Source organism: Myiozetetes cayanensis, unplaced genomic scaffold (genome assembly GCF_022539395.1).
Source record: "Myiozetetes cayanensis isolate MyiCay16 unplaced genomic scaffold, myiCay2020 scf2-11, whole genome shotgun sequence".
NCBI classification, from domain to species: Eukaryota; Metazoa; Chordata; class Aves; order Passeriformes; family Tyrannidae; genus Myiozetetes; species Myiozetetes cayanensis.
This window is the reverse complement of record NW_026087411.1, coordinates 9,322,950-9,349,349: the sequence shown is the minus strand read 5'-3', so window position 1 is coordinate 9,349,349 and position 26,400 is coordinate 9,322,950. Positions and strand designations below refer to the sequence as shown.

At 43.8% G+C, this 26,400-nt stretch overlaps 1 long non-coding RNA gene across 3 annotated transcripts in view; it reads left to right on the top strand.

The window, feature by feature from the left end:
- Positions 1–25,940, top strand: part of LOC126640196 (uncharacterized) — a 92,425-nt gene extending 66,485 nt beyond the window's left edge. For 2 of the 3 annotated variants that reach the window (XR_007628951.1, XR_007628953.1), the window contains 6 exons: positions 3,024–3,166; positions 10,568–10,680; positions 12,030–12,115; positions 12,488–12,593; positions 21,903–22,021; positions 24,006–25,940. This is a non-coding gene — a long non-coding RNA (uncharacterized LOC126640196). The remainder of the gene's footprint in view (positions 1–3,023; positions 3,167–10,567; positions 10,681–12,029; positions 12,116–12,487; positions 12,594–21,902; positions 22,022–24,005) is intronic. The other variant, XR_007628952.1, reaches the window with a different exon arrangement.
- The last annotated feature ends 460 nt before the right edge of the window (positions 25,941–26,400 follow it).

The following is a 26,400-nucleotide window of genomic DNA, read 5'->3' as shown; positions in this document are numbered from 1 at the left end:
CTGGAGAGTGACAGTGCTTCCTGTACATTTCCAGCCTTCACCCACCCAGCACAGCACTGGTCCTTCAGCTGCCCAAACTCTTTAAAATCTGACCAGTTGTTCCTGACTCTTGAGCAGTCGCCAAGTAGCTCATCTGTCAGGTGCCTGCTTTGCACAGACGTGTGCTGGAAATAGAACAAAAGCAAAATGCCTCCCTTGTCACTGCAGTGCTGGAGAGATCCAGATACCTGGATTTCTCTAAGGTTTTCCATCCCTGCATCAAGTCTTATTGTTTGGATAGGCATTGATTCCAACTCTTACTTTCCTAACTACAGTGTGGGTTAGGACCAGTTTTCTTCACCTGAATAAACATGGTGATTACCAGGCATGAATGATGCATCTTAAATTCTACTTTGTGGATTATTTTTGCATTATTCAAGACCACATAAGAGCACCCCATAGCTGCTTGCACACCTGGTTCATCCCACAGTTATTTGCTCAGAGGCTGAGGGTCTGGTACAGTGTCTATTTAAGGCCGTATAAAATCTTCCAGGGGTTTCAGTGACCATCACTCCTAGTTGAAATTGCTTTTGTCAACAATCTTTGTGATTTTGCTACAACAAAAATGTTGTATTTCTTTCATATGGGGAATTCTCTGTGTTCTTTTTCCTGTTTACCCTGTTGCTTTACTTACACTGTTTTCTTACCAATATTTAGTTTCCATTAAATTCCTCCAGGACTTGCTCTTTTGGGGCTAGTTTTCAATCTGCTCTTGTATTCCTCTCTCACCCAGCAAATCCAGCTGCTGTATTTTTTCCCAGTCTGTTATTCAGCCTCATGTTATTTCCCAGGTTTTTCTTCCCCTTTCTTCCCCTTCTTCCTCCTTCCACGCACAAGAGTGAAAGGGCCCCAAGCACAGATGTGTGAACCTGTGCTGTGCCTTTTTTCCTTTTTCCTTTCTACTTTCTTCATCGTTTCCTTGTGGTATCCCCCCTGGAAAGCAAATAAATGGAGAGGGAGCCAAGGAAGGAGGCAGTTCAGCCTCACTTCTAGAAATAGGAAGGCAAAGGTGATGGATGGTAGTTCGACATAACGGTGTCAGAGCTCTCCTTACCTGTTTTGTTGCTTTATGCTAAACGTGGCTGCCCCACTCTCTGGATTTTAAAGGTGGGCAAAAGGGTTGACACAGCAAAAACAGCCAGTTCTTTCATGTTTGCAAAGCAAGCCTTCAAAACATAGCTCAAAGTTTTCTCTGGTTGGTGCAGGCTAAATGAAACAGCAGTGAAAAGCTCCTGGGCTTTCCCACGAGGGTACCAGAGGGATTTTGGGGCTCATTTCCCAGAAACAGCTGGTTGAAAAACAAGCCTCAAAGTCAGGATTTGTATTCATTCATTTACTTCAACAAGCTGTAGTTGTACAATAGGGTCTTATGGCTTTTAATGATGTTCTGAATTTTCCTTTAATAGGAGTGTCATTACTTACTCTGGAAATATATTTCAGTTGTTTAGACACCTCAGTATTCCAGGGAGATTTCTCTTTTCAGAAGGAAATTAATTCAGTATTTAACTCATAGCGGTATCTTTTTTTAATGGGGAAAGCAAAGATAAATTCAATATCGTGCAAATAATAAATAAAGTAGAGTGTCTTCTTTGATCCTTTCTCGGGGCAGACCTGCCAGCCAGCTTTACATAGAGCTCTGGTGGGAAAAGGAGATGCAGGAAGGGCTGCCATCAGTCTTCACCGCACTTAGCTAAACCCATTGACATTCACGGACTGTGATGGTAGGAAAGCTTTTCAAAGCCGTTTGACTCCAAAAATTTGAGTTATCATCATTGTCATATCTCAGCCTGACAGGAGAAAATGATTTGTCGGTCAAAACGTCTCGTAAACACGGACATTTGATTCAATTTAATCAGAGGCAGTCCCTCGCTCTGAATGCAGGAGGCTCATCTGCAAGCAAAGAGGGAATGAAATAGCAGGTAATTCACTTACTCCTGCTCTGTCCTGTTGGCTCTGGGTCAGCAGGGAAGGGGGATCGGTGCAAATGCTGATTGCTTTGGAAAGGGAGACTCTCCCCAGGCTTCGGGAGCGGGTCAGTTCATCCATCCAGGCACAGACCAGGCTGAGGTGGGACCTGAGGTCTGTGTCTGTGCAAAGAGCTGTGCTGGGGTCATTTGGTTTCAAGTCTTTAGCGTGGGGGTCAGTGAGAGACCCGCTGGGAAGGGGGAAAATCCAAGTTACCTTTTCTGCCTGTATGACAGTGGTTAGGGACAGGGCTGGCCTGGTGCCAGCCCACTGTAGGCAGGATCTTATTCTGCAAGCACTCGTGGGCCTGAGCAAATCTACTTGTGCTAATGGCCTTATTAAACTCAAGCCTGTATGTGTTACAAATCTACACAAAGAGAAATTAGAGCCCAGATTAGATTAGTCGCTGAAGGCTGTGAGCGCACAGCTGTTTGCCAAATTGCACGCTGAATTTCATTTTTGCTTAGACTTTTACTGATAGCAATTTGAAGGCAGTCATTAGAGCCATCAGCCTTTGAATGAGAAATTTCAAGGGACACTTCAAGATAAATCTGCTCCTCTGCTATGAGAAATTATTCCTGATTTGCTTTGGGCTATGGAAACCAATTACATGAATTTTGCACAATAACCTGTTTCTCCCAAACAGGGGGAGCACTGCTGGCCATAAACAGACATATTTTTACTTCCAATTAACGGAGTGGGTGCATAAACATAAGGAAAACTGCTTTTTCAACTTAAATTTAATAACCAGAAAATAATGGGAGGAAAGAATCATCATTTACAGCTAGAATACGAGACTCTGGCCATCCTTATTCCCTTCCTCTGCCAGCCAGCTGGATTTGTGAACACAGACATATCCTTTCCCATTAAATCATAAAAACTGCAGGCTTTATTGCTTATTGGCTCCTAGGTTCCCAGATTTAGGAAAGGGTGGGATACTAATTTTCGGACTTAAACTTCACGTAACTCAGAGTGCTCTAGTTCTTTAAAACTTCATGTGTGTTTTTCTTCTATTCCAGATACTCCAGAGCTGCCCTGTAATCCCTGAATCCTGCTGAATTCACACCCTGGTGATATATCAATGTCAAAGGGATGCAACTGGTAATTCTGCCTGGCTGTTAAACTGCCTGGTGTTACTCTATTTCCAATGGCTGCTGTCAAGGTATGTGCTTTATCCCTTCCAAGCTGCGGTGGAAGTGCTTTAATCTTATTATTAGTATAATAAAAATAAGTCATTACTAATGCTTAAAGCAATTGTTATCTTCTCTCCCTGCCAGCCCATTCTATATTAATATTAATATTTCTAAACCGAAGCTTTGTACCTAGGACCTGGACCTCCCATGTCATTTGTTTGAAAATCCTGAGAGCATTTTCTTATATAAAAACTGTGCAGGGAAGGAAGAGGGTCTTTTTATTTACCTTCAGATTCCATCCTTCAGGACTCTCTTGCTGGGCGTTCTCAGGTTGCTGCTGCAATTAGAAGACTTAATTGGTTTTATATGATCCCTGAGACTCCTGAATTCCCCAGGAGCCAGAGTTTTCATTAAAACCGCCACCCAATATCTTGAGACTCGCAATTAAATTCCTGAGCTGCCAACTCGGTTGCAAAATGGTTTGTAAAGCCTGGGAGGAGAAAAATATTTCGGGAGAGTAGGCTCTCTGGAGGTGTGAGCTCCTCCAGCTCCTGTTTTAGCAAAGCTCTGGATGTTTACTGAGAGGCACAGCACTGCTCAAACCAGATCTAGCCAAGTCTTTAGCCAAGCTGGGGCAGGGCAGATGCAGCCACAGAACTTGCACGTTGCCTGTGTCAGGGCAAGGCTCTCTGATTGCTGGATGAGCACTTTTGTTAATCCAGCTGTGTAAGGGCCTGGCTGGGAGATGGAAAGATGGCCCTTGAGAGCTTCAGTCTCATCTTCTGTGACTCTTGCAAAGGTTGAGGTTATGGCAAAGCTTTCCTTCCCAAGAAGTAGTAGCATTGGGAAGGCAAAAATAAACATTAATGGTATATCTCCACCCCCCCAAACTGCTTAGTGCAGTGATTGTAGCACAGCTCGGGAGAGGTTGTGTCTGCCAGGTTGGGATGTGGACTCGTATCTAACCAGCAGGAAAGAACTTAGGATTTGGTCAGAAGGGAAGAGATATTTTCCTTTGTTACCTGATTTTGCATCTTGTAATGAGAAGAGCATTGAAGTTGAAAAAGGGCAGCCTAGCAGAAAAGTGCTGGTATGTTGATAATGTGATGGATCTGTGATCCATGTGTCCAGTTGTATCTTCCCTTGATTTGCTCCTGAAGGGTTGAAGCACAATCAGAAGTTCATTTGAAATTGAGAAAATCATGAGCAAGGAGCATTAGTAGGCCAAAAAGAAGAGCCATCAAGAACAAAACTTGGTGTTTTGGACTATTTTCTCCTCCAGTACCTAAAAAAAAAAGTGTGTGGTAGAGCCAAAAGCTCATAAACCTACCACATCATTTCAAACCGATTCTTTCCCTTCAAAATTAGGAAAATAAGATCCTTCCAGGTGTTGAAGAAGAGAAAGCTGTGCAGGGTTCTGTGTTCCTCTTCCATCTGCCCTGGCTGAAAAGGCGCTCAGGCAGGTCCCCATCCTTTCTTCCAGCTGCAATCCACTGAGCTCCTGTCTTCCCATGGGAGGTGGTCCCTGTGGCCTTGGCACACAGAAATTTCAGACAAGTGGGTGTCTGTCCTCCACGTAGTTGCTGTTTTCATCCTTTTAGGCATTGGAGAAAAGTGATCTTTTAAAAATAAGATCAATATTTGAAATAACTTGTGATTTCAATTGTAAACAAGTTTGGTGCGATTATGTGGCAGAAATTGCTGGGAAACGTGCAGTGTTTATCTGACAGGTCCTATCTCTAGGTCTAGCAGGCCAGGAGACCAAGCTTTCCCAGGAAGAAACACCACTGGAATAGCAGCCAGTTTTTTCCTTTTTCCTTTATTCCCCCCCAGCAGCAGTGCTACTTTTCTAACTTAAAAGCAAAACCTGTTTCTTTGCTCCTCATCGTGAGAGTCTGTAAAAAAAAAAAGGCAAAAAAAAAAGGTGTGCAGGAAGATGGGCAGAGGCTGGGAGCACTTTCATCATAATGGGGCTCTGTGTGTGTGTGTGAACATCCCGACCATCCCGGGGGGAGCCCTCTCTGGGAAGAGCTCCGGAGCCGGCGGCAGTGTGCCGTGCCGATAAGGAGATGAAACAATAGCCGCGACACCGAGAGCCTTCACACAATTACTTGGTGAGGATGTTACGGAGTCAAGTGCTTTGTGCCTTTGCTGCACGCAGCAAATCTGCTCGCTCCTGAATGGTTAACCCCTTCTCCTCCTCTGCCGTGTCGTTTAATGCTTTTAACGGCATCCCAATTTGTGAATGCTGAGGAAATGGCACTCGTGTTTCTTGTTACTTGCAAGGGTTTACATTTTCCACAGTGATGCCTGCAAACCAGTGCAGCCCTGAGCCCATGTGAAGATTTGGGGATGCACAAGCCATGCTCTGGCAGAGGTGGGAAAACCGGGGTTGTCCTTGCTTGAGATCCAGAAGTGGATCCAAGGAACCAAACTTCTTGTATTATTGATGCCTCGTTTCCTCATTAATGCCACAAAGATTTATGTGAAGAGACATGCACAGTGCTAATGGAATTACCCACCTACATCTTCCCCCAACGCTCCAGTTCTGTGCCCTCACGTTAGTGCTGGGTGAGTAAGTGAATTATTTGTTAGTCAGCAAAAGTCCTTGATTTTTGTCGGTAGTGCTGAGGGCTTTTCAATACCTTTTGCTTAGGCTGGAATTATAATTTGAATTACAAACTGAAAACATTTTGATAATTTTTCCCATTCCGGTGCCAGTGAGGGTCAGTGGTTTCAGTCAGCAAGCTCTGCTTTTCTTTTTTTTTTTTTTTTCCCATGAACAAAATGCCATCCTGCAGCATTTCACTTACCTCTGTTCAGTACACATCTGTCTAAAAGTGCATCTTTCAAATAGATACATTTCCCATTAGCATTAATAGCAATTACTGGTGAAGTCCTTAATCTGCTGTTCCTCTGTGTGATGTGCATCACTAGTTGAAGGCAAGGAAGACATTTCCTCCTGTGCCTAGGAAATGAGCTGTGCTCCTCTCAAAGTGCAAGCTGAGAGAAGCCCAGCAATCTCATCTTTTAGGGTCTGGCAGACATAATATTTCTCAAGGCTGTGGCAAAGGCAGAGCAGGAAAAGACCCTCTGAAGGGGACACTAGTCTGAAAATGCACAGAGGCCGCAGAGTTAGGAGGTCAGAGGCTGTATCGAGGATGCGGGCCATTTTTGGGGGCATCCTTCAGCCAGGCTCAGTAAGGTGCCAGAGGCACGAGTGGGTGGTCAGGTTGTGTGTCCCTCCCTCCCTCACCTTGTGGTAACTGGGGCAGAAGCTCCATCCAGTGAAATCACTGCAGTAGGAGCTGTGAACTTCTTCACCTCTGTGCCTGCTCCTGTCGGGATTTTCACGTTGCTTCAAATCTGGTTATGATTTTGCTGAAAAATCCTTCCTCATGGCAGCCAGTTAATTTTCTAAAATCCCCTTGCATCTGATATCTGTGCCAGTGCACAGAACTGCAGTGGCTGAGCTCAAGGATAAAAGGAGCAGCACAATGACTTGTGCTGAGCGGGACTGACTTCTGGTCCGGTGAAAATGACTGAAAGAGCAGGAATAAATCTGAAAGGAGTCACTCTGAAACCAAAATGGGAGGATACAGCTGGGACTGAGTAGCCTCTTGTGTGAATCCACTTTTACTGATCTTTGTGTGCACAGACACCTGGAAATGATTTATTCCTTGTCATGGGCCTGATCCTGTGAGTGTTGCCAGGAAAGGTGACCGAGTCAGCTGCTCCATGCAGTAGGAGGAGAGCTTGTGTTTATAGGAAGGAGAAAGAAAAGATCAGGACACTGGAAGTATGAGACTCTGGAGATTAATGATAGAAAACTATCATGTGTTTGGGAAGAGGGAAGCAAGCAGGAAACAGGAGCCTAAATTAGGCTGCAGCTCCCTGGGCAGAACACTCAGGTTATAAATATTCTGACAGCATTTAGAGCAGTACTGGCTGTGCTGATTGCTCTTTGCTGTCCTTGACAGTATCTGTGTATATTCATGCTACTATTCTGCTGTGCTGACAAAACCACCAGGAGTATCTCAGAGTTGTGGGAGGAGGCTGTGCGTGGGTTTGGCAGCAAGACTTCTGGCTCTGCTGGAGAGCGTGGAGGCTGTGCCCTGCTTGCCACTGCAGCGCTGCAGGACAGGAGCTGTGGGATGGCTTTTGAGCTTTTCATTGCTCAGCTGGTGCCAGGGATGCTGGTTTTAAAGAGTATCTTCTCAAACCTTTCCACAAGATCACTGACTCACCTTGATCTTGGTGATCAAGCTGGTGCAAGGGCTTGAAAGGAGTCACCACCATCCTCCTCCCCACCCCCAAAGCTGATGGGTGAGGGTGAGTGAGGCATGAAGAGGAAAATGTGGGCTGCTGATGTCCCAGCTGGGTGGAAGAGCTGGGAGCAAAGCAACAGAGCACTTCTCACTGTCAGGCTTCAGGCACAGCAGATTTCAGCCTTCAGCGATTGTTTTACAGGAGCAAAATAATCCCTGCTGTGAGGAGCCAGCGCCTGCAGTGAGCTCCACCTTTCCCTGCCTTTGTCATGGCCCTTTCCTCAGGAGGAATGAGGTGCAAGAGGAAGTCAACAGCTCCCACAGTCCGTGATAAACGAGCCCAGGCACTGGTCAGTGTTTCCTAGGCTGCAATTTAAGGGGTCACTGGGAATTGCTGTGTTGCTGAGTGCAGTCAGTCTGCTTACCGGCACAGCATCGCTTCCGAAGGATCCCACCAGCTGCTCCTGTCTGCCGTGGTGCAAAATGAAAAGTGCAATCCAGCCGCTGGTTCCAATGAGAATTCTCTCTGATCTGGAATAGCTCTACCCTGGGAGGTGCCTTAGATGTGATAGCAGGGCTGCTGTGCTGGGGAGTATGCTTTTTTATTTGTAATGAAAAGAACTTTATTCCTATCATAAAAAAGTTTAGTGCAGAGAGTTAACTGAGGTAATGTTTTCAGAAGATGAAAATATGAGGAACTCAAATAAAAGGCAACAGTGATTTTCTTTTCTTTCCTTTCTTTTTTATTTTGATTTCTTTTTCTCCTCTTTTAAAGCCCCTGAGAACTCATTTCCTGGTGCCATTGTCATAACTCCAAACCTAAGCAATTCATTTGTATTCGTGTCGATCCCACGTATGCTTCCCTAAGTATTGCATGCAATTCAAAGCAAATGAACAGTCAAACTAAAGCTGGTACTGAGCAAGTCAGGCTGCAAACCGTGTGTATAGGCGGGAATAGAACCCTCTGCAAGAGCTCTGCTTTGCCATCAGGTGTTCTCTGCTGGATGCAGTGTTTTTCTTGGATCACTTAGACAAAAAGACAACTCTGATTTTTGTTTCCATATATGACATGTCATAAGACCAGTGCTGATGTCCTCACAGTGTCCATATAAGTTTTGTCTCCTCCTCCAGCTGAGACACTGGGCTGGTATATTTGCCCTGTAGGAAGGATGCATGGAACTAGGATGGGCTCCAGCCCTCAAATTCCAGGGTGTTGCTCTGAGCTTAAATGTGTAGGGTAGTGGTTACCAGAGACAGAGTGGGGCAGCTAAGCCTGATATTTCTTGGATGCCAATTTCCTCTGGATGGGGAACGTTTTGCAGACTTAGATTATGACCAATGCTGCATCAGCCATTGCCATCTACTTGATGACAGCCTCATTTATGAGCTTCCATCCACTCTGTGAGTTTGGCTGTTTTAGAGCAATATGAAGGAAAATGAGCTTTGAACCCCAGAACTGTGTGGGCTTGTTTGCAAAGAGGAGGATGTGAATAAGTTAACTGTGTGTACCTTATGAATTTGGCATTTGCTTGAGGTTTTTAGCTTCAGTCAATGAACTCACTGAAGGAACAGAGCAGTGCTTTCTCCCACTACCTGATCTGCACCTCATTTAATAAGTTATCTTCCATTTTGGTACTTATACTTCACTCTGGTAATGCTGTTGGACTAAAGTGACTTAAACAACAAGGTTGAGTATTTTAAGGAAAAATTTTCTGAGACCCTCTGCCTGCTCAGTCCTGATTGTGCTGAGGTCACTGATGTGACTAAAATCTCCACTGAGCAGGCAACCTTAATGTCATTCTGAATTAGACTTTTCATGTTAAACTCTAGGTTTTGTCTTAATAAATCAATAGCTTCTCAACTAATCCCAGAACAACTGGTTGTTTACCCAACCTAGACTTCAAACCAGGCTATTTCTGTAAAGGGGCCAGTGTTTTTTGGACGTGTCCCTTTGCAAGATGCTACAGGAGTTACTGTATGGTGAAGTTATGGTTATTTTTAGGGTTTGGGCTGGGGGAACAGGGGAGAGGCTAATGCATACTGGAGTGGGGCTGTGAAGAAATTCCCAAGGGAATTGTGGGCTGCCAAGGGACCTGAGCTGTGAGAAGCTTCCTGATTGGTGTGTTATAGTTGGGGAAGAAAACCCAAAGGGATACCTGGCTTGTCTCTCACTCCTCTCAATCACAGTTGCTTTTGGAGCCAGATGCATCCCTTTCCTGGAGTATAATTTCCAGCTCCAAGGAAACCATTAGTAATTTTACTTAGAGTATACTTTGATATGTATCATCTCTACCATCTATTCATTGTTATCTTATTTTGAAGGAAATGGGCCATTCTTTAGTTCTGAAATCCCAAGCTTTAATGACTTCTGTCTCCATGAGAATTCATTAGGCTTTATTTCATCAGCTACCTAAATGCACACTGTGATCTTTGCAAACAGCAACTGCAATTGCATAACAGGAAAAACAGGCTCTCTGGACATGAGGAAAAAAACCCACCCTGGATAGCTGTCTAGTCAGTTCAGTTCTGCAAAATCAAAAATCAGACTCTCATAGTTTAGGCAAACCAAAACTGAAAGAGAGCAAAAATCACTTTGTAGACTCTGGGATGAATGAAAAGTCAATCAGAATATCAAATTGACCTTGCTCCAGGGGAGAATAATTTGGCATGATGTATGTGCTGTCTCTGAATGTGTTCTCACAGACAAACCAAGTGGTTTGCCTGGGAAAAAAAAAAAAAAGAGCAGGAGGTGAACATAAAGTCAGGAGAAAATAAGGGTCTTGATCCCAGTGCAACACTGAGATCATTTTGGAGCCAACACACTTCTAAGCGAAAGCAGCACGGCTCTAAGGGAAAGATGCAAGGTTGTGCTTGGTAGGAGTGTTCCTTTCTGCAGGAATTTTACAGCCATTGACACCATTTTAGCTCGGTAGCTCAGGGACAGCATTAATGAGCACAGGGCGAGTAGGAATTGAGTGTATGAGAAATGAGGAAAAAATACCCCGTAGAAGGACGGGGGGAGTGGGTACTGAGAGGCACATCCTGGCCTCGTTGAAGTTACTGGAAATACTGTTATGAATGTCCAAAAAAAAAGACCAGTTATTTTTTTCTTTCTGTCTTTTTTTTCCTTTTTTCTTTTCTTAAACTGCGATCTTGTTAAAGTGCTTCCTCAAATGCTTGGAGTGGCTCGGTTCATCACGAAATCCACCAGCCTGAGAGCCAGAAACAGGAGTGGTTTCATTCCCAAAGCCTCACTGCCAGGTCTCATTTGTGAAGTGAGTGTTCTCTTTTCTCCTAATTACCCTGTGCAGACGTCCCCACTGCTGTTCAGCTTCAGTTTATGGTCCCTTCAAGCTTAAGTGCAGCTTCATAAAAAGCCAGCCTAAGATGTGCGGGGTAAGAAGGCTTCCCTTCTCACCCACCTGCTGGGTGGGTGCAGAGCATGAATGCAAGGGCTAAACGGGAAGGTAGGGACAGGAGCAGGAAGATTGTGCCTGTTAGTTACCGTCGAGTCTCAGGGGAGTTTTGCCACCAAATTCCATTAAAATGAGAGTTTCACCCTTTAAAAGTACCATTCAGCGGCTTGTTTGGTTAAATAAGCTAGCAAAGATTGTATATTAGTCTCTGACAGGGCTACATTTGGGTGAAAACCACGCTGAATTATTTATTTTGTCATTAATGTCACACAAACCACAGTCAGGAGAATTATGTGGGCTGCAAAAATGAGCGGCTCTAAGTCAGGTTCAAACAAATGGAATTGTTATTCTTCAATACCAGTCTCGGGTTGCAGCTGCCTAATGCATCCAGGAGAGGATGAGAAGTGAATGGTAAATCAATGGAAAGGTTCACACCTGACTGACAGCCTTTAAATAATGTAAAGGGTCCCTTGGCACGCAGCAGGGTTATATACAATACATTAGCATTTAAGACCAGTGGAAAGACATGCAGGGAAAGGTTTTGGAAGTTTTGTCCTTGTAGCTGTAAAGCTGAAAGAGCTGGTGAGGAGGGCACCTGGAGAGCACCTCAAACTGTTACTGGAGACTGAGAAAACAAAGAAATCTTAATTGGGCCAGAGTGAATTTTGTTGGTATTGGCCTTTGGTAAGACCAGGAGGGGTCTTGTTCTGTGCAGGGCAGAGGACTCAAGGGCATGGTGCTCTCTGGAATAGTCAGGGCAAGGAGGTGAACCCAAGGCCACTTTGGGAGTGAGAGCTGAGCCCTCTCTTGTGCCACACAGGTGACTCCAGAGGTCCCTTCCAACCCCAGTTCTGTGATTCTGTGTTTCCTCCCCACACATCAGGCTGGGAGAAAGAGGGATTTAGCAGGGATGATATTTGATTTCTGACTGAGCCACAGACTTTTTGTGGGACATAAGCGTCCAAGGATTTATGCAGCTATTTAAACTCTTCAGCTTTCTGTTTTGTCATCTGTGAAATTGGGAGAAGTAGCCTGAAAATTATGTAGTGATGAGAAATATCTTAGTGGCTGTATGGTGCTGAGGCACAACTATAATGAGGTAACAAGACTGTGAAACTTTGGTTTAATAAATTATTTCCTACTTTAATGGTTACATTTTATGGGAACAGTATCAGAAATACATCTGGTTTTTTTGTTTTTTTTTTAAGGAGCTGAGGCATCATTTGCTCTACAGTGAGAAACAACAGCCAGTAGGAAGATAAAAATCAACTTTTCATGTAACTTTAGTGAAGAGGTGCCTGTCAGTTTGTGAAGGTTGGGAGTTTATTTTTGCATGTCAGATAGTCCACAGCAGACTGGGAGGTTTGTATGGAAGATTTCACGCAATAAGTTGTGTATGGTAATAGTTGGATGCAGCCTTTAAATAGGCACATCCATCAGAAGGGACTTCTCCCAGCCAGGAATGGGCTAATGAAAATAATTGCAAATATTTTCTAAGCAATAGAAAAATTTAAAAGTAATCATACCTTTAATTTAATGATGGCCAAAACTCTGCTTTGTCTTGTCATGAATACTAATTTTTAAAAAAACCCTAATCAGGTAACACCAGTTGCTTCAGTGTCTTTAGACATGATAGAGCTATGAAAAATCTCTTTTCTCTTCCTAGGATTTCTCTTTTACCTACCATCCACCTGTCTTCTCACTTGATCTCCTTCTCCCAGCTGGGTGTTCTCTGAAGTTCTCACTTGGTTTTGGAGGCCATGGGATAGGAGGTAAGAACAGCACAGCAACCATCTATTCAAATAAAAGTTTCAGAAAGGTCATCTCAGCAGTTCGCTGGAAAGTTGAGTGTCTTTGAAAACTCTAGAGTGGCTTTATTGGGATAAAAAGATTATTTGGCAGAATCCTCTCTCTTGGCCTGTACTTTAATGTGAGTGAAAGTACAATTTGCACTTTAACCTAGAAGAGTAGCTCCAGGGGAAAAAAATAAGAAATTTGAATATTAATATAAGGTAATCCCCATTAAGTGTAGAAAGGGGGTTTGGCTGCCTTATACTGGGTAAAGCTACTTCGGGTTTTCACCTTTCTCTGGCATTGTTTGTTCTCTGAGTAATTACTTTCATGTGCATATAAAACCAGCACTTTCTTTTACTCACCAGTGGAACAGCTGGTTTGGCACAGCAACCTCAGTGGTGATTCTGCTGCTGGGGTGCACAGCACCTTCCAGGAGATGCACACCAGTAACTTAACATGAACTTAGGAAATCGGTGGTGGTGTTTTAAAGCAAAAAGGATCTGCTGTATTAATGAGATGCCAAACAGAGAAAACGAGGTGTGCTACGAGCTCATTAGCAGAGATTCCATTGTAATCACCTTCAGTAATGCTTTTGGTTCCTCTGTTGGGTTTTTCTTTTGTCTGTGCATGCAAAAATAAATGATTGAGAAATGAAAGGATGCAGTTGCAGGTGCTGAAGGATATTTTTAGCTTAGTGTTTGACAAAGACATTGTTAGCCCTGCCAAAAACAAGGGAGGTCGCTCTGGGGTCACGGTGATCCAGACCAGAAGGCTGCTGGATGCTTCCCTGGGCTGGCTGCAGAATTTGCAAGCAGTGACTTAGTTTCCTTCTCAAGCTGAGTGTGTTTGGAGGAAGGCAAGGAATCCCTCATCTTTTGGCTGACCTCTTTTTGGTCTGAGATGCTGCTGCTTTTGCAAAAGTTCACAATAAGTTGCCGCTTCATGAAGTGTCAGGGCACGACGTTGGGCTGAGAGCAACCAGCAGATCCTGAGCACATTGTCCTTGGAGTTAGCCTGGCTGCTGATCCCTGGACTGGAGTGATTTACTCACCCTGAGAAAAAAGACCTTCCTCTCTCAGGTGTCCAACTCTCCTGGCTGGAGCTGCTGTGCCTGTGACTCTGTGTAAGCGCACTGAGGGAAGTGGAGAATGTTGAATAATTTTCCAGCCTTACAGTTTAATAGCCTGCTTGGAAATTATAGAGCTGGGGCTGTTTATAGAAATAAAGGAGGTGCAGCATAGCAGGAAAATGAGCATCAGTTCCTGCAACCATCCCCAGGTCTGATTCTTCTTTCTTTGAGATCAGCTGAGTGTCAGGGTTTTGACCCCTCATTTATGCAGGTACTCCAAAATGTCCTTACCTATTTTCCTGGCAGACTTTGGAGCTGCTCCAAGGCTGTATGCAGCTGCAGAGCTGGGACAGGTTAGCAGCTGTGTGGATGGATTTGCAAGTCTTCTGGAGCCAGATCCGAAAGGTCTTGGGCTTGGTGACAACTACCGTGATGCTCAGAACTCTGGATGGAGACCTAAAAGTACAGATAACGAGCTGAAACTGAGCAAACCCAGCTTAGAAAAATGATTGTCAAAACAGGCCTACTGCATTTTCGCTTACAATTTGACCAAATCAAACCAGTCAGTGTTTTGATTGACACAATTTTTCATTACACTGTCAGAATCTTCTCATTCCTTTGAGGTCAACGAAGGGCAAAAAGGAGATAATTCCTTTAAATCAAATTTCAGATGAGAAAATACAAGGCAGAGCTGTGTGGCCTTTTAATAAACAAACAAATAATAAACCTCAACTAAAAACCAACTAAAAACAGGCACCCAAAAAAAAAAAAAAGAGAAAAGCCGAAGTATCGATGCCTTCATGGAAGGCTTGGACAACAAAGCTCCAAAGCAAATCATAATCCAGTAATTGGTGGTTTTCTGTACCACCAGTTCTGTTCTTTGAAGTACTAAATTTATATTTGTATCTCTGTTTAGAGAAAACCTCAGGGTGCTGCCTGCCTTTACTAAAGCATGAGTAACAGCAACAGGGGATGGCAATGCAACGTCATCTCTGGGCCATCTTCATCAGCATGGGCCACAAGGTCTTCTGGGATAATTTGTAGAAAAAAAAAAGGGAAAAAAAATTCATGAAGACCTGTGGTCTGGGTTAAGGCTTCTCTTGGAAGTTTCTATTGGCTGTAGCAGGACCTGTGCTGCTGCAGATCGAGCTGCACTTGATGTTATGACTATTTGATTTTGCAGGGATGAGTTTAAGAACAGTTTTGGACTTTGAAGGTTGGGTTGAACTTCTGCACAGTGTGTTTTTCTTTTAGTGAAGGGTAAGCAGGAAATGTTACAAATATATTTTTAGGAAAAAAAAGGTATTAGAAAGCAGAGGAACAAAACCCAGGCACAGTGTTTCATTTGCACAGTGAATCCTCGAAATCAGTTTCTGTGTGAACAGCTTCATCTTGGAGGTGAAAGCATTTTGAAATCCACCTTCTTCTCTGCTGCTGCAAGAGACCCAGCTGGGTAATGATGGCTGGGTTTCACCTGCATGATTTTGGGAGTCAAAGGGATGTTTCTTCATGGCTTATTAGGTATCTACAGAAAGTGCTCTTCATTTTTATTCCAGAATTGGCTTCCCTGGCTGTGGAGTTGACACCTGCAAAAGAAAAACAAGTTGTGTAGCTTTTGATTTATCCATTGATTAATAATCCTTCACTCTGTGTAATGGTGATCCCTGGAAGACACACAGTGTTTGGACTTCCCTGACTGTCCAACAGATTATATTTTAAAGGGAAATCTTAAGAAGTGACAAGCTCCTGCTGCAAATCTCTAGGAAAACTGAGATGCTGCACAGGTGTTCTGCAGCATTTTGTAAAGCCCCCTTTCCTCAAGAGAGAGACCTTTAGTGATATTTTCTTCTGCTGATAACCCCCCTTCCTTCTCCCTACCTTTTTCAATATCTACCCTGTGGAAGTGGTAGAACCCTGAAACCTTTTTAAGATTTTTCTCTTTGTGTGAGCCATGGAAAACTCTGCATGCCCAGAGCCCAATATCTCCATCCGTGGGGTTAAGGTGCCTGTATCCCTGTGGTCTCTCCTCATGCTGCTGCTGCATCCTTTGCTTTCCTGATGGGAAGAACAACATTTTATGCTCTCTAAGGCAGAGTTTTGGAACAGCAGCAGAATTACCCTCCTTTCTGACTAGTCCTCCAAGGAAAATCTCTCAGATCTGGCTCTCCAGGGGCTGAAATCAGTGTGTGGGTTAAAGTTAAGTAACTTGGCTATTTGGATGAAATAGCCTAGTTTTGATTAGGTAGGGAATCAGAGGATAAAGGGATTTATTTTTCTCAGAATTGGGCATAGAATAGCAATGTAAAAACCTGGATCAAATAGCTAAAGCCAATATCTTCCCCTTGAGGCTTTCTTTTGGTTCCTTTGTAGCACATCAACTTAAAAGAGACTTAAACTCCGTTTGCTGAGTGGGAGGGAGAAAAATAAAAGAAAAAGGGAGTTTGGAGTTCACAGCTGCAGCCTCTTGGGAAATTGTGGTAACAACGTGTCATCCTTGGAGTCATGGCTGATAACACTTGTGTGTCCTTGTGCCTCTTGGTCTTTATCTAAATTATCTGCTGGCATGTCTGAAATTTAATGATGCCACATGACACTTGGTACAACAGTCTCTTTGATGTGTTCCCCCTCTCCTGGTACTCGGGAAGGCAGCCTGGACAGGAGGAAAAAAAAAAGAAAAAAAGCTTTTTTGCTACATTTTGCTCCTGATGTGTTGATGTGTTCATCCTCTCCAGCCTAGCGTTTGGGCAGTGCAGACCAAGAAGCTGATGCTTGTACATGCCTGCAGATGTACCTGTATTACTGTGTATTCCTAAACTAGACTTGGTCTTGAGAGAACAGATAGAAGAAAGGTTGTTTTAACAACTCTCATGGTAAGGAGCTACTCCTGCTGAATTGGCACAGGGGTGTGTGCTGCTCTTCCCTCCAAACAGAGCCAGGAAGCCCTGGATGGATGACAGGGTGGGTGGACAGAGCTGCTCGTGATGCAGGGGGTGACAAACCTGACCTCATGTTAAGTAGGGGACTGGCAAAGACCTCACCCTGCCCCCACAGAGCTGCCCCTAGGCACCAGCTCTAACTCCAGCTTCTCTCCCAAATCTTCCCTGGATTTGCAGTAACTTTTTTAGCCCTTCATGTCACCTGCCTGGATCTTAATTTGATTTACAATTCACATGCTGCCAGGTTCCCTGAAGTATATTGAAAGAAACAACATAAATGTCCTCTAAGATGTGACAACAAAAGAATAGAAAAAAAAAAAAGAATTCCCTTAAGAGGGGGAGAAAAAAGGCAAAGAAAGAATAAAGACTCACATATTTTGTCAGATATATTTAGTGAAGATTTTTTTTCAAAGAGCTTTTTGTTTTAATAGTCTTTGATTAAAAAGAAAAACTGTTTTATTAAGAGTAGTACTTCTGCTTCTTCTTGGTAGGAATAATACTTGCTCAGAAAAAAATACAGCTTCCACTTTGCATGCTAATTTTGACTGCTTATCTCTACTCCCTTTATTTTATTTTATTATAAAATTATGTCTGGATCCCTGTCATCTTAAATTCAACATGAGGAAGGTACCTGAATGCTACTGCAGGTCTGCTTGCTGATTTCCAAAATATCTTATACAATTTCCAAAGTACCTTATGCAATATATGATTTGGGGAGAAGGCCAACTTCCTTCAGTAAAAGAGAAAGGGGAAAGGGCAAGTTTTCTTGCCTCCCTGCTTCCAGAGAAAAGCGGGAACATTCCAAATCTAAAGGCTTCAGAAAGAGAAGATGCATATTGAGCAAATTTTAAAAAATCTTATTGTATCTAAGTAACCTCCTGGGCTTTGGTGACTTGTTTCATGATGTGTTTTGTTCTTTTGGCACTGAATGTTGTCTCTTCTGGAGTTATACTGGGCTATGTTGCTACAACAGGAATGGGATTTCAGGGCCATGCAGGTTCTCTCCTTAGGGAAAATTTTCCTGCAGCTCCTGTCGTTATTGCAGGGATGCCCACTCTGGTCACGTCCCTTGCTGTGCCAGGCACAGGCTCAGGATATTCCCATCACAGCTTAGCTATAGGATATTCCCATCACAGGTTAGCTCCAAGTTTGCCCAGGAGTTTGTTGTGTTGTGAGTTTTTTCCTAGCAGGGAACCAGACAACCACTCCCAGGGTGAGAACTCCCTGCCCGGGGCCATCCCAGCCCACGCACATCGGTTGTGACATCGGCTCCGAGCAACAGTGACAGGGTGATCCTGGATAAACAGGCTGTATCAATGGGTGAGCAGTTCCTTTAAGATTAAAAAAAAAAAAAAAAAGGGTTAAAATAGTCAAGCTTTGTGCGGCTTCGAAGCTCACGGACATGTCATTTTTGGTGGGTTTATTACGTGTTGTGTGCGTTTGAGTCAAGCAGATAGTGTCAAATTCTGATAAAACAAATTCCAACATCCTAAAGTCAAATGGTTACATAAAGCAACATGTACAATCTGGGAGCTGGGGTTTTTTTCTTTTCATTCACTCAGGGTGTTTTTAATACATCTGAGAATTTAACCATGTCTCTCACTGTGATTTAGAAACATGCTGAGGCAGTTACTTAGTTAACTCAAAATTATTGGAAAAGATGAAGACAACTTGTGATTTCCAAAGAATCTCTATATGCAAAACAGCCTGTATCTCCATCTGAAGAAATTTTGTTGTAATGTTTTTCATCTTCTCCACTTTCTGATGAAAAAAATCAAATTATTTTGATAGTGTTTCAGATGAGGTGTTGCCTTTTCAGGTAGTGCAATTTCAGCTTATGTCACAAAATGTAATGTTTTATCGTTCCATCCTGCTTAGGAAAATCTATTCTTGCCTAAATTTTTTTCTGCAACACATCATCTGGAAGTGTTTCAAAACAGAACAACACAAAAAAGCTCATCTTGAAGTATTTGGCTTCTGCACCGTAGACTTCTGAGCTCTCATCACTGTGGGATCTGAGCCCCTTCCAGCAGCATAAGGAACATCTGCCATGTTTTGTTTGCTTTTCCATCCTCCCCTCCAGGGAAAATGCATGTGCAGTGGCATAGCCAGTTCTGGTCAGGTTTCTCTGCATGACATTGGTTTTAATTTTCTCCTTTTTTTTTTAAAGAAAAATGCATTTCAATTGAAATTCTCCTTTCAATGAGAGAAGATGGGATGGAAGCAGTACTTGGAGTGGCATGCAGGAATGTTTGGAGGAGGGGTGTTGTTCACCTTTCTCACACTGATTTGGAGGAATTGCTGATCACACTGGGATTTTTTTTTTGTGGGAGAGAAGCAGAGCTGGACTTTGCTGAAAGCCAAGAGCAGTTGTGCTCATTGCTAGATCACAGCAAGTGAAACTGCAGCTGGCTGGAGTCCAGGCAGAAGTCAGGGACTGCCTCTGGGAATGCAGGAGCAACCCCTGCTATGGCAGGGGATGAGCAGGAGAGTTACTTCTGTGTGAGAGCTCTGGGACTGGATTTACCCTCAATCCAGTGATTGTCCAAAGTGAGATTTTTCTGGCTGCAAATGTGACGTTATTTTTGGACTGCTGATCCCCGTGTAGGAAGGGCTGGACTTCAGCTTTGAGGGAGCCGTGAACTTCCACTCCGATGTGCAACCTCCATCCCCTTCTGCCAGGTCAGCTGTCAGGAGCTAGGCTTGATCTGCATTTCTGACTGTTGTGATTGCTCACTATTAACTCATAGATGAGATGAGAGGATCTCATCACAGGAGCTGTGCTGTCTGTTGCCAGTGCTGCTTTTCCAAAACAGGCTCATTTTACACTGGAATTTTTAACAGCATCAAACAGATTGGATGAATGCACAAAATAGTTTAATTGTCCTGAAAATTGACTCAATTTTCCATGGGAATTAGGAGCTTTAATAGAGTGGATGTTAAACCACTGTGGTATTTGCCTTTGCTTGGCATGAGAGGTGGCCAGACCCTTGGTACTTAAAACCAGGAGATCCCAGCTTCCCAAATTCTCTGCACAGTATCCAAAGCAAATATTTCCTCAGCATCATAAGTTTTATTAACATCTTGAACTTTATTTATTTTTATGCCTCAAAAAGCAGGCAATGACTGGGTAGCTGGAGATGATAGAATAGAAAACTGTGTCAGCACTGTTACGAGGAAGAATGTGAACGTTTTTGGATAGTGAAATGAGGAAGAGTCCCCCAAGGGAGGCAATCCTTGGAGACAGGGAGAAGAGGAGAGACAGAAGTGAATATAAAGGCCATGCAGGCACAAGCAGGATTTGGGATCAAACTTACCATAAGATTAGCAAAAATATCTGAATTTACATTGCCAGTAATGAACAGGTAAAGGTTGGCACTTGGCAGTTCCTCCTCCGTAGGAGGCAGGAAAGGTGCCCTCTTGTTTTCTTTCTTCCATCTCAGGGCTCAGCTAAATGTTTCCAGGGATGCTTTATGATTTCCAGCAGAAGGCCACATGCTGAGCTTTAACTTCCTCCTGCGGAGTGACTCCTGCTGCCTCTCCTAAAAGCTTTAGTATCTGTTGCAGAGCTTTCTAGGCTGCACTATAAACAGTAAATGGTTAAAAGCCAATGGGGAAAGAAATTGCTGGTTAATTAATCCTAACAAAAAAAATCGGCCCTTGATGATGTGCAAACTCTGAGCTGCCTGTGATGGGCACCAAGTTTTCTTTCAAAACACATGCCTGTTATTTCTGGTGCTCTTGGCTGCTGCAGAGTGAGATGAGGGGATGCTTTTGTCACCAAGTGATGTGTGGACCAGGCTCAGGCTTCGAAAAGGAGGTGTTTAATGTTGTTTGGTTTTTTTTCTTGTTTAGTCCTTATTAGCAGAAAAAGAAGCTAAATTTGTAAACAGAAATGATGAGAGGAGAAGGACATGTCTGCTGATCATAATTATGCTATCAGAAGCACATTGGCATAATGAAAGGATAATTGCTGACTATGCTGTGTTCTGTTTTCACATGTTTATGACAATTAGGTGTAGAAGTGGGCAGATTGTCACTGATTTTAGGCAAAGCCCTCTAGCAGGCATGAAGGAACTTAAATGCTCCTAGGAAACAGTTCATCCTTTGTGTCCCACCTCTGCACTTCCAATAGGATTAAATTCACCGAACAGCAGCAAATGCTCAGCATGGAGCTGCACGAGTGGTGCCCAGGCATTGTTAATTCTTCATGGAAGCAAAAGAGGCAAGGCAATAAGTCCTAAACCCCTGAGAGCCTCAAACCCAGCAGGTGCCTTATCAGAAGGCTTTGTCTCAGCTTAGTAAGCCCTTTCTCACATGCACCCAGAGCATGAAGTCTTTCTCCCAAATTTGCCTTGTCTTTGCTTTGGTTTCTGTACAATGATCCCGTGCAGATCTGGAATTCTTCATCACAAAACCTTCAGTCCATGATCTGTTGGCAGGATACCTTCGAGGGACAACGCTGAGCAGCCATTCATCTATGGGATAAAAGAGTTTCAGTGCTTGCTCTGGTTCCAGCTCTTTGATATGACATTTGAAAGGCAGATCCTCGTGCTGCCACTGAGCTGACTTCAAGCCAGGCACCTGGAGCCTGCACCTCCCTGCACAACCAGAGCCTGCTTTCTCACACTTGTTAGCACTGGGCAGCCTCTTGGCACTCAACTTAAAATGCATGTTTCCTCCTTAATATGGGTTAAAGCTGTTGAGGCTGCCTGTTTTTAGTGATTCGAGAATGTACATCCCATAATCAGTCTTATGGATTTGCTCCAGGTTTTGTTGTGTTAATTACCATCCCGGTTGCCTATGAGTTAATTAGTAATTAGTTACATGTAATACATGTTTCAGGGCACACCCTGAAAAACCAAATCATTACTCAGTAAAGAGTGCACAGATATAACATATTTGATGATATGGTAGAAATGCTTTGGTTTGACCAGAACAATTGAAATCTGTGTATTATTAGTGACCATTCACAGTTCTTTACAATTGATTGGCTTAATCTGGATTTGGGTTTTGGAGATCTGGGAACAAGAAGTAATCTAAGTATTAGATATTAGGAAAAAATTCTTCCCTGTGAGGCTGGTGATGCACTGGCACAGGTTACCCAGAGAAGCTGTGGCTGCTCCATCCCTGGAAGTGTCCAAGGCCAGGTTGGATGGAGCTCTGAGCAACCTGGGATAGTGGAAGGTGTCCCTGCCATGGCAGGGAGTTGGAACAAGATGCTCTTGAAGATCTCTTCCAGCCCAAGCCATTCTGTGATTCTGTGATTTTCATTTCCTTAGTTTTCAGGCCAGCCTGTGCTTTGGGAGTTTGGCGTATCTTCCCTCCGATGCTAAAAGGAAACCTGGTCGGGTTTGGACACCTTGGAAGGATGACACAAAGCCAGCAAGATCTCCTGTTGGTAAGGCACCCCCAACATCTTCTGGCATTGAGCAGCAGTCCAGTGACCCTCAAGTGTCTTCTTCCTCTTTGTCACCCTCGAAGGTGGCCTCAGCACACAGATGGCCCCTGCTCAGTGGAGTGTGGAGGGAGGCAGCCAGAGCGCGGGTGGGAGCCGTCCCCGGCAGCGTGTGACAGATTGAGAACTTTGTGTCACTGCTAAGCAGGAAGCCAAGCATGTGCTCTTCCTCCCACCACCAAATCTCCAAGTAACTTCACTCCAGGGTGCTTGTCCCCTCCATGGGTATGTCCAGGCCTGAATCTGTTGGTTCTTCCATTCCTCTTTTTCCTCGTGAGGCAAATTTGCCAGTCTGCATCCTTCCCTAACAGGGAAAAGGAGTGGGATGGGAGAGGCAGGGAGGATCAGAAGGATGTGACTGTTACAGAGGCACTTTTCTCACCACCCATGGACACCCACCTCAGTGGGTTCAGGAGCTCCCTGTGGATAGGCAGGTTTGCGTCACAGCAGTAGCATCCCTGCAGCCAGGTCTCTGTGACCACAGCAGGACACTTCTGAAAAGCTGCAGAGATTTTCTGGTGTTAAAATCTGTCTTGCTGACGTGTTTGTTGAGTCAGTGCCCCACTCAGCATCCTGTAACACAGCCTTGGGACTATTAGCACAATTCCTAATTTCAGCTGTGCTTATGAGCCTTCACACTGAGTTTGTTCTCTCATTGGAATCATCATTTACTTCAGCATGAATTTTTTTTTTTAAAATTCATACCCCTCCCCTCAACACACACAGACCTCACAGAGATTTTCATGCATTTAAATGAAAAAGCTGAACAGTTCCCCTTTCTCAATCACATTATGCAGCATTGCCCTTCTCTGTACTTCGTCCTATTTCAGAGCTGTCATGCAAACAATCCCAACTTTAAAAAAAAAAAATCATTAAAAAGTGTGCATCCTATCAGCCTTCTGTCTCAGCTCCTTCTCTTGTTCTACCTGCAGGGAGAAACCCCTTCTCCTGCTTGCCCCCCTCTCCCAGGTGTTTTCCCTTCATTCTTAGCTGTGATCCAGTATCTCTGTGATTCCCCAGGGTGCTCTGGTCTGCCCCAGTTGCCCAGGAAAAAAACCCTCACTCCCTTTTCCCCCACATATACAGCATTCACCGTTCCATGAAGCAACTGTTTTCTAAAGCATTTTAATGTGGGATTCTTTTTTTTTTTCCTAAATTATTCCAGAAATGGAAATTCTCCTCTTCTGTAAAATGTGACCCTGTACTGCTGGGACACCTCCTTTCCTTTGTCCACCCTAATATATCTGGGTGAAGCATTCATTGCATCTTCCACCTTCATCACTGCAGTATCTGATTGGGTTTGATATTATTTCTTCCTCTCTTTTATAACACCTGAGCCAGTTTTTTTTGAGCAAGATTCAGCTTTAGGCTTTGAACATGCATTGATTTGGGGTGGGTTTTATAATTATTATTCAGGTATGATTGCTGGTCTAGCTTATCTTAGCTGCCTTCACCATGCCAGAAAGTTATGCTCTGGTGAGCCTGCCCCTATTTTATATCCCTGCCTTTTGATCATTTGGCCATGCTGAACGGTCATTCTTCTGCAAGACAGGCTGCTCCAATTCCCACGGGATTGTCACGTTGGCCACAGAGGTCCTCTTTGGCAGAGACTAAAGAGTGAGGAAGCAGATCCAGCTCTAGGAGTCACTGGTGGCAGGGGGATGTCAGCAGGAAGGATCATTTGTTCTTGCTCTTGGCACAAGTGTGTGGCATTTGTTATTGGCTCTCCTGGGCAACAACCATAAACCAGTCGTAAACACAACTAAAAAAAAAAAAAAAAATCCCCAAAACGAGAAAACCACTGGAAAATGAGGAAAAACAACCACCCCTAATGAATATCCCAGGAAATGGAAATATAATGAGGTAGGGCTCAAAAGAGCAAAATGCAGGTTGTTCCTGTGGAATGAGTATTTTGTTCTCTCTGCAGCTGGAACTCTCATGAGAAGGTGTGGATGTCGGTGTGGCTCTGGTGAGGAGTTTGGACTGATCATGGGTGGAGAGAGCAAGAGATGCTGGAGCAGGTATGGGACAACAGGTCAAGGCTTTGACCTGTAATCCTCTCACCTCTGACATCCCACAGAGACTCCTGATGGCCAAGAGACTACCTTTTCCAAGAGGAATATGTCCTGCAGTAAGATCTCCAGTTTGAGGTAAAAATAACTATCACATCCTTCCCAGGCCCACGGAAAAGCACCTGCCTGGGCAGCAGGAGACTGGAAAACCGCAGGTGTGAAACTGGATGTGCCAACTTCTGTACAGGCCATCCGTGAATTTAGACTGCCCCACCTTCACTTTGCCCTGGTAACACTTTGGATTATCTTGATTTTTATTCACACATGGAAGGTGAAACCATCTGAATCTTAATGTTTAATGAGTTGGGGATTGCTTCTCAGTCTCAATAAATCCATTGGCCTCTTTGTCAGCGAGGAGTAAAGAGCTGTTTTCAATTCATGGTACGTCTTCAAAGTTTTTTTCAAAGATTACTTTTTTTTTTCCCCTCTCCTCTCATGTATCTCAGAAGAAACCAGGCTGCCAAACTGCTCCAGGAAGCTCTTCTGAGATAGAGACATCCATCTCTGTGTACGGTCTGTACTTGTGAAGCGGAGCACAAAGCCCTTTTTCCATTTAATCCATATTAATTATCTCTTTGCAGCTCCTCTGTAGTTTCCACTCAGCCCAAGCAGTCAAAAACTTGTGTGGCTGCATCTTGAACAAACCACAGCCTTTCATTCCACACCTGGTAAGTCAATGCTCCAAAAATAAAAATAAATAAAGAGGTTTACTGCTGAGGAATTGGGGCTCTCCACACTTGAACACTGAATGCCGTGGGACTGTGGACGAAGGCAGATATTTTTAGTGCCATCAATATCTCCTGGAGTTGATATCTCCCAAGACAGATGGTTGTTTCCCACAGAACGTTGTCAAATGTTTGCTCAGCCAAGATCAATTTTGTTCCAAGTCCTTTCCCACCTTCTGGTGAAATATATTTCACTTGCCAGACTAAAAATTAAAGAAACAGCATGAAACCATGCCACTCTAGAGGGTTCTCATTCCCATGGCTCTCCTCTGTGCTTTAGCCATGTGACTGACATCTCTTTCTGTGCCCGTGGAGGAGTAATAGATGCACTCCTGGTGTGAGCACGATGCCAAAAAAACAGGGCTCGGGTCTCGTGGCAGAGGCTGATTTCCTGTGAGACCCACAAGTCACTTCTCAGCCTGTCAAAGGGTCTCGCTGCCACACTTTGCTGTTAGACCTCCTAAAACCAAAGGAATCCTGAGCTCTCCCCCTGAGCACCTCGGATAGAGCTCGTAAGAAAATGAGGTACAAAGGGGAAGGAGGAGCAAAAGCCATGCTGAGGAGGGGGCGCAGAAAGTCTGGGCTGTGTCCATTGCTCAGCAGCAGCTGCAACATTTCTTTTACTGACAAGCCCATGTGAGCCTGGAGACGTGGAGCCCCTTGGTGGTGTCTGCTCTGTGTGGATTTTCAGCTGAAATTACGGGGGGCAAAGGACTCTTTAAAGTGTGGCACGGAATGTGTCTATTTTCCTTTCCTTGCTGGTTGTTATTTTTAGCTGAGCCTGACTTGTCACAGCGTAAGAGACAGAGCTGGTACTATCTGAAGGACAAGCTCCCTTATAATGCCTGATTGTTACAAGTGAGAAATTACAGCAGCCAGTGCCAGCAGCAGTTTCTGAAATGTGATGATGATTCCTTCCTGTTGCATTTTAGCTTGTTGTGGCTGTGGATTTGAAAAATGTTAACATGGGGTTGTTTTCTAGGACGTTGGCAATCCAGGATCAGCAGGGTATTTCTCATCTTTATCACTTCATATGTAAAAATAATTCTGATTTAGTTTTGTAATTCTAAATCCTTTTGAAAATGCTCTGAAATTAAATTCATTCTTCTGCATACTGAAAGATGCATTGGATCATCCAGAATATTCTTTCCACGTCGATCCATAATCTTCACTATTACTGTTTCAGAGGCAAGTGAGGCTCTCACTGGAAGGGAAATCATTGCTATGATGCCCCCAAAAATTTTTCATCCTTACTTTGGTTCTATTCACACCAGCTGGACTTTTTAAACAAACCTATATCCTCAGACTAATTTTGCAGAAGAGGATTTTGGATGGAAGAAATATGCTAGTCTTAGTATTGTACTTCTTGTTTGGGATTTGCCTGGGATTCATTAATATTTCACTCCTACATTTTCCTTAGGATTACATATTCCTGACCCTTAACTCGTGTAAGAGGCACTTTGAGCCTCCTCCTGCCAAATTAGCATCTTCACTGTTCTCAAAATACCAGGTATACAGAAATATA